This window comes from Sinocyclocheilus anshuiensis, unplaced genomic scaffold (assembly GCF_001515605.1).
Source record: "Sinocyclocheilus anshuiensis isolate Anshui unplaced genomic scaffold, SAMN03320099.WGS_v1.1 scaffold1708, whole genome shotgun sequence".
Taxonomy (NCBI): domain Eukaryota; kingdom Metazoa; phylum Chordata; class Actinopteri; order Cypriniformes; family Cyprinidae; genus Sinocyclocheilus; species Sinocyclocheilus anshuiensis.
The window spans coordinates 84987-92712 of record NW_015558663.1 but is presented as its reverse complement, the minus strand read 5'-3'; positions in this window follow the sequence as shown (position 1 = coordinate 92712).

Sequence of the window (7726 nt, the reverse complement as noted above, 5' to 3'; positions counted from 1 at the left end):
TCTTACAATTCTGAGAAGAAAGTTGCAATTAATTATTTTTTTTTTTATTCTGTGGTGGGAAAAAAAATAACTGAGATGTAAACTCAGAATTCAGAAGAAAATAGTCAGCATTGCCAGAAAACAAAACAAAAAAATATATAAACCCAGAATTGTGAGGGGGGGGAAAAGTTGCAATTTCCTTTTTTTAAATTCTGTGGAAGAAACAGGCTTCCATAAACTGCCGTATATGTAGTGCTTGATGTAATAATGAATGTATTTTTGTTTTTCCATTTATCATGCCATTATGAATTACCCCTCAATATACCGTCATGTTCAACACTCAGCATACAACGTATTAGAAATGTACAGAAATATAAGCTGATTCATTTTTCAATTTGTAATTCACATACATTTGATAAAATAAATATTTAATTAATATAATAAATGTAAGAAATAATTTAATATTTTATTTTATGCACCATTATTGAATCATTCATTTCCCAGAATGCTCTATTTACTCAATTTATTATATAATTAATCAATTTTTATGGCAATATTTATTTATATACATGTATAAATATCACAAAACATTAGTACGAAAATTAGTATTTATTTTTTTGACAATATTAAGCTTAGTGAAATATGTCCAATTAGTTGGGGATAAAATAAGTCTCTAACATCAGGGGATACAGAGGCATACTTATTCCAAATTAATGATGTGATAATGTATGTATGGTGTCAGACTAATTAAATTCTTCTGTGATTCCAATTCAAATTCCAACTCTACAGCTCTACTCTAAATTTCATCCCTCAGTAAAGGTCCGATCACTTCCACCCGTCTTCACTTCCAGATGCAAACTGCTTAGCTCTGCATCAGAATGCTTTTGGTTGCCAGGCGACAGTGGCAAGGATTTTTATTTATTTTTCAAGTGATAAAAATGACTCTCTGTAGCACAATAAGGCTACATGAAAACCATGAGACGTTGAGCTGAAATTAGGGCTGTGCGATTAATCGAAATTAAATCGCAAAGGCGATAAATCGCGATTAGCCAGAAGCTGCGATTGTCATGCGTATCTTTCAGTGAAGCACGGTTCTGTGATCAGTAGTAAATCTCCATCCGAAGGCCAGAGTGCCCTCTCACGCTGAAACTCCAAATACGCCTTGCAGAAGAAACCCAGGAAATCCCTATAGTGGTTGCTGAATAAACAGAAGATTTAACTGCTTTCATTGATTCAACGTGACTAATAAGCACACGACTACGACAATATATGGTTTATCCGAGTTCGTCTTATTATAATGTTTATTATACTAATGTATATAATAATTCAATGCTAATCGACATAACCTGTATCACTGCTTAGAACACTATGAAATATGTTGCGTGCCTTATTCTGTGTAAGAAGCCACATCATCTCATAGAAGGATTTATTTCAAACACTCGACTGATGTTATGAAGTGAGTTTGGAGTAAAAACATGTCATTAAATGTGGTATTTTCACGTGCTTTCAGATGGAGCAGCATTTACTACACAGAGCCGTAGTTCACTGACAAGCTACACAAACAGCTTTCATAATCACAGGACGATTTCTTCGATTTCATTATCACGCGCATTATCGTCTGCGATTATGAACACGATTTTGCGTAGCTTGTCAGTGTACTACGGCTCTGTGTAGTAAATGCTGTTCCATCTGAAAGCATGTGATGGAGATTTACTACTGATTACAGAACCGGCTTTACTGACAAGATGCGAATGACAATCGCATTCGATTAATCGTGCAGCCCTAGCTGAAATCAAATTAAAGTTACATTTCAATCTGCCATAAGAGATGGGATCCATTAACAAGGTTTAAATGGGCAAATATTAAATAAATTAATAAATAAATAGCAATCTAAAATTGTCATTATGCAAATGCGGAGGTCTTCGAAGGTGGTCACCGTTAGAGACAGGCTTGGAGGCTTGGCTTGTTTAATTCATCAGAAGCTTTTCACATATCTAATGGTTCGCTATTTTATGTCGTTTTGAAGGTTTAACGAAGAAATACAGCTAAAACTAAAATAAAACTACTGTAAATCACCCTTAAATTTACTGCTACATTTACTGTTACTCACAGCCTCAAGTATCTTATTGCTTTTCTTTTTCTCCTTAAAAACAGCAGCAACAGTGATGTAATTTATCACCAATGTCCAATAAATTGTTATATTTATTATCAATAGTAATGGAAATAAAAATAAAGTGCATTAATGGCCACCCACATTTTCATTGGCATTGGTTTTAAGTGTTTTAAAAGCATAGAGAGATGGACTTGACTACAGTATTTGCAGTGTTTCATAGGAGTGGGTGGAGCTCTGCCCACGGCAACTCTCTGATTGGTGGAATTTTCTCTATAGCATCATGGGTAATGTAGTTTTGCACCAGGGATTCCGCTCTTAAACACAATTATTTAAAACATGTTCAAATAATGTGAAATGATGGCTTCAACAAAGACATATACCATCAATTAACAATCTCAGAGCTTACAGTGTATCTGTCTTTAAAGTTAAAAATCATTTTCCCTATGGAGAAAATTAATGCCATTTTTACTTCCGTGCCTGATCCAGTAATCCAGTAAAGCCTCAGTTCTCCTAAGATGTTATCAAGTGCCTGAAGGGCAGACAAATACAGTAGGTATCTACAACAGCAATATAGTCTGATAATTTTAACCACATTTTGAATGCCATTTCCATAATGTAATCTGCACATTATCAGTAAGCATGATACAGTGTGACAAAAAGTCATAAATGGGCAGAAATACTGACAGTAACATTATCTGTAACACTGTCAAAATATTATTTAAAAATATTATTTATAAACATTTTACAAACTATTTCACATCAAAATTCCACAATGTTACTTGTCGATTATTTGTAATTATTTGACATTTACTAGCAATTCCTTAGTGAAAACTTTTTCAAAGCCAGTTTTTCAAGTGAAAAAACTGAAGCCTATTTTTATGAAAATTAAGATTTTTGCATTGTGACCTTATTTGTATGATTCTTATTACTTTAAAGTATTGGGTGTAATCATTACTCCCAGTGGCGTTTTGCATACTTTAATATAATACAATTTTAAATATTTTTTTAAATGACATACATAAAACAATGTAAATAAATTATGTAAATAAAAAATATTTTGATGGCCATAATTGCCATAAATTAAAGACAGTACAACAAATATTAGCATGATGTAAACATTCTTATTTTTTTTATTACTCAGTTAATTAATGTATTTATTTTAATGGAGACTGCGCTAAAATTCGATTTTTTTTTATTATTATTACTTCCAAGCACATTTCATTCCAAAATTCCTATTACTGCTATGTATTGGATGTTTTACTTATTCTCAGTGGTGATGATTTGCATGATTTTATATATTAAAGACTACTGTAAAAAAATATATTTTTTTACTTAAATGCCATATATATTAGGGATAACAAACACAATAAATTTATACAACATATGTACAACAAATACTAGCATGATGTATAACTTCTTAATGATTACTTTTTCACACTCATGTCACATTTATTTATTTATGTATTTATTTATTAACTTTTATTAATCCATCAATCAATCAATCAATCATTATTGATATTGGGTTGAAATAAGAATCTGTGGGTGAAACTGAATTCCTTTTCTACTTGAATTGTCATGAAAATAATTTCCATAATAACATAATTTCTTATTTTTTGTCTTCTGATTTCATAGTGAAATATAGAGTGGAAATATAACCAGGAGCGGACATGTTCTTAACAGGTTATGTGAGATTCACCCAAACACATCAAGTATTCAGACGTGACAGCAGTTGCTTTGCAAAACAGACTCACCACTCTCGACGATCATACAAACAAGCAGCATTTTTCACTCTGGTCTGAACAGAGACAAACCCCCTTCACAAACCACCTTCATTAGAGCTCCACTTCACACGGCTCCAAGCCTCGGCTTTAAATAGAGAATTAGCCGCTGGATCGCTCTCTCTTTCTCACTCACGGCTCAGGACTCATTACCCACAGTCTCAGGCAGTGGGTGGCCTAAGTGTTAAAATGATTTATTTTCGTAATAAATACTCAGTCTCTCTCCTTGTCTCTCTGTCCTCCTGCGTATTTATGCATTCCCCTGATGTAGCCGAGCCAGACTAAAACACTTTTACTAAGGTGACTTTGATTCCAGGGGGTTGTTAATGTTTTAACAGTCTTATGTGGCTCTACTCACTTTCTTTTCCTATTACAGGCCTTTATATCAGTCTTAATGTGCTTTTTCTGTGTGTCTGTTTTCATGCAATGCAGATGAGATGTGCTGTCCGGGTCACGGCACCATTTTTATGGGCAATGGTTAATTCTCTCTCTTAAAGTGTTATGAAACCCCTCATTTCAACAAAGGTCAGTTCTTACCACTGTTTTAGAAAATGCACGAAAAAGTAGTTAAATCCCACTGCGGCGAGGGGAGAGAATAAAACGACTGTCTGTGCTGTAGTCGGTTTTATTTTGCTTTTATGGATTGAACAGTTTCTCTCACAAATGCTCACTGCAATTCACAAATGCATGCAACAAAATACTGAAATATATTATACACCATTTTGTATGCTCACAAACAGATACACACAGTCCATTTTATTTCTGTAATTTAATGCACAAATAAACAGTGTGGTTTGCATTTGTATTCTGCATCGAAAATGTATGTGTAAAAAGAGGAAAATATATGTGTGAATGCACGTTTGTATTTTTCATGACTTTTTAGGCTGTTTTTCCACAACAACGTTGTGGAAATCTCACTGGTGATTTCAAACTGAAAAAAAGGTCTGAAATCTATCTCATTTGATTGATTTAACTTAATGCACAAATAAACACCGAGCTGTTTGCATTCATACTCTGCTTCGATACAATATATGTGAAAAAAAGAGGAAAACATTTGTGTGAATGCATGTTTGAATTATTAATGACTTTCATGGCTGATCTCACTGGTTCAACCTGAAATCTGTAAATTAACAGCTTTACTGTTAAGATTTTAAATTAGACATGCTAATATTAAACTTCACCGTAACACATTTACAGATCAATATATCTGTCTGCATCTCATAAAACGAGTGTTTCACAAACAAATAGGTCATATCACATAAGAGATTTCACAGTTTCTCTCATAAATGCTCGCTGCAATTCACAAATGCCTACAACAAAATGCTTTTGTATGCTCACAAAACAAATACAACCAGTCAATTTTATTCTAAATCAATGGTGATTTCAACCTGGAAAAAGCTCTAAAATCTATTAAAAAGTCTAAGTGCCACACATTCATATATATATAAACTAATAGATCATCTCACATAAACAGATTAACTGTACAAGGAATCGTTCAAAAGCAGAGCTCCAGGTCTTTTCCAAAGTGTTTTTTCCCTTCTCTAGCTGTATATTTGTTTCACAGGGTTGCTGCTTTGCAGTGAGTGTTAAATAGCTTTTGGTGAGACCCATAATTTGTAACATCAAAGCTATGGATGTGATATTTTGCGAGCACTTTGAAAACTACACAGCCTTCATAGTGTATTAGTTAAATGTACTTTACACCATCTGATTAATTCCTGATGGATAAAATTACATTACAAAGAAACAGACTGCATTTATTCAAGCAAAACCTGATGTCAGCTCAGCGGCACCAACCCATCCTAACTGTTTACATCTCTCTTTGCACTTTCACATCAATTTCCCTGTCTTACTGTATGTTGAAGCATGCACTGCACGCGCCTGCAGGGAAAACACTAGTTGTGCTGACCTCTCTACCTCTGGCCAAGGAGCCGTGAGATGCCTGCGCAGAGGCCCTCACTTTCTCGCCATCATCAACAGTCTCGCTCGCTCAACTTACTGGCCCCTGAGTCGGAAGAATGATAAATTCAGGTTATCCCTCAGAATTAAGTAGATAAGGGTCTGTGTCCAGAGCTTATCTTTAATTTATGCAGATACTCTCGGAATCCCACATTAAGAGCTGGATTTGGCTCCAAAGTAGTCCAATTAGATAGTCTATTCAGCCTTATCATACTTATAATTCAAATTGTTTGGCTGAGTGAGGTTTATGCAATACAGGTAATGATGAGCGGGAGAATCTATCAGCATTCGCCAATTGAGAGTGTTTAATATTTATGACGAGTCAAGATGTCTTTTCCAGCTGAATACAAATGCTTTTCTGAGTGTGCAAATCAGCTGAAAATTCTGTCATTCATGTCTTCTGATTTTTTTCTCTCCTCTAGCAAGACCATTATGTAAACTAGATTGAAAAACAACATCAACACCACCACAAAAAATAAGATATGAATCCACACTTCACCAGGCTAAATCTTGTATTGTTAGATAAATGCTACACGAGTTGGGTAAAAAATACCTGATTGTCATGCCTGGCCTTTGCTGTCAGAAACCATTGAGTGCTTTGCGATTTGTTTTGTGTTTGCTCTTTTATAAATTAACTTGCTCACCTTGTCGTGCAAAAATCAGAGCGTGTTTTTGTGCCCGACCGTCTGTCTTTCTGTAGGGCTCCGTTCAGACTTGTAAAGGTAGGACAATCCGACGGCAAGAGTGATTTGATTGCCTGTTGGTTTGAAATAAAAATATATACACATTGAGAAACATGGAAGTGACATTCAATCAGACGGCTGTAAATTGTCCCTCATATCAAAGTGTGAAAGGCACATGCAGTTCATCAACAATTCCCCCAGACTGCTATAACTAAAAAGAGACAAAACTGAAGTCACAAACACCATAAATCTAAGGGACAAAAAGGCTAAGGTTTTCTCAATATATGTGAATTTTAACTTTCTTAGTCAAATGGCTGATGATGGTTTAGTTATAGTGCCCCCTTTTGAAGGAATTTAACATTTGGTGCGTCTCTTTGAAATGTCTTTTTGTTAAAGTGCCCCTATCATGCCATTTTTACGGTTCCTAATATTGTTTTGGGAGTCTCCTACAATAGGATTACATGCATGCAAGGTCAAAAAACGCTTTAATTTTCTCAAAATATGCATTTAATATCACCTTATTTTCCAGCGATTCTCAAACGATTCGTTCAAAGCAGTTTAAAGATTCAGTCTCTCTCAGCCCCTCCTTTCCGTGAGCCTGCTCTGCTCTGATTGGTCAGATGGCCTAGTCTGTTTTGATTGGTCTACGGCGTACAGCGTGTTTCGGAAACGATATGCCTATTTCAATAGTTCTGTATTTTGAACGCTCTATAGAAAATATAAACATCTATTATTTATCATACTTACAGGTTGTGATTCAGTGGAGCAGCTGGTCCAAATAAACAGGATACTGATCCATCTTTCAACAGGAAGCATTTTGTGAATCCCGCGTTGAACTCCCCGAGATTAGAGAAGCAGTCATCAGTAGAATGACGTGTTTGTGGGCGGGGTCAAGTTGTTCGCGGCCGGCCAACGTAAAACATAGGCGCGCATTATGCAAATGTGTTACCCCCTGACGTGTAGCCATCACGGAAGTGGGATTCGAATTACTAACGACTCGTTTCAGCTGTTCAGAGTCGATTCTTTATTTTAGGAGACAATAACTTTATTTATCGTGCACTTTCAGCTTTACAACTTTGCAGATCGTTTACATTCACATACAGCTACATTACGCACTGCATGAAAGGCAATATTGGAAATGGCATAATAGGGGCACTTTAATGCATACTAAGTTTCAATTTCAATTTAGTTTCAACAATTACTCATTACAGGAC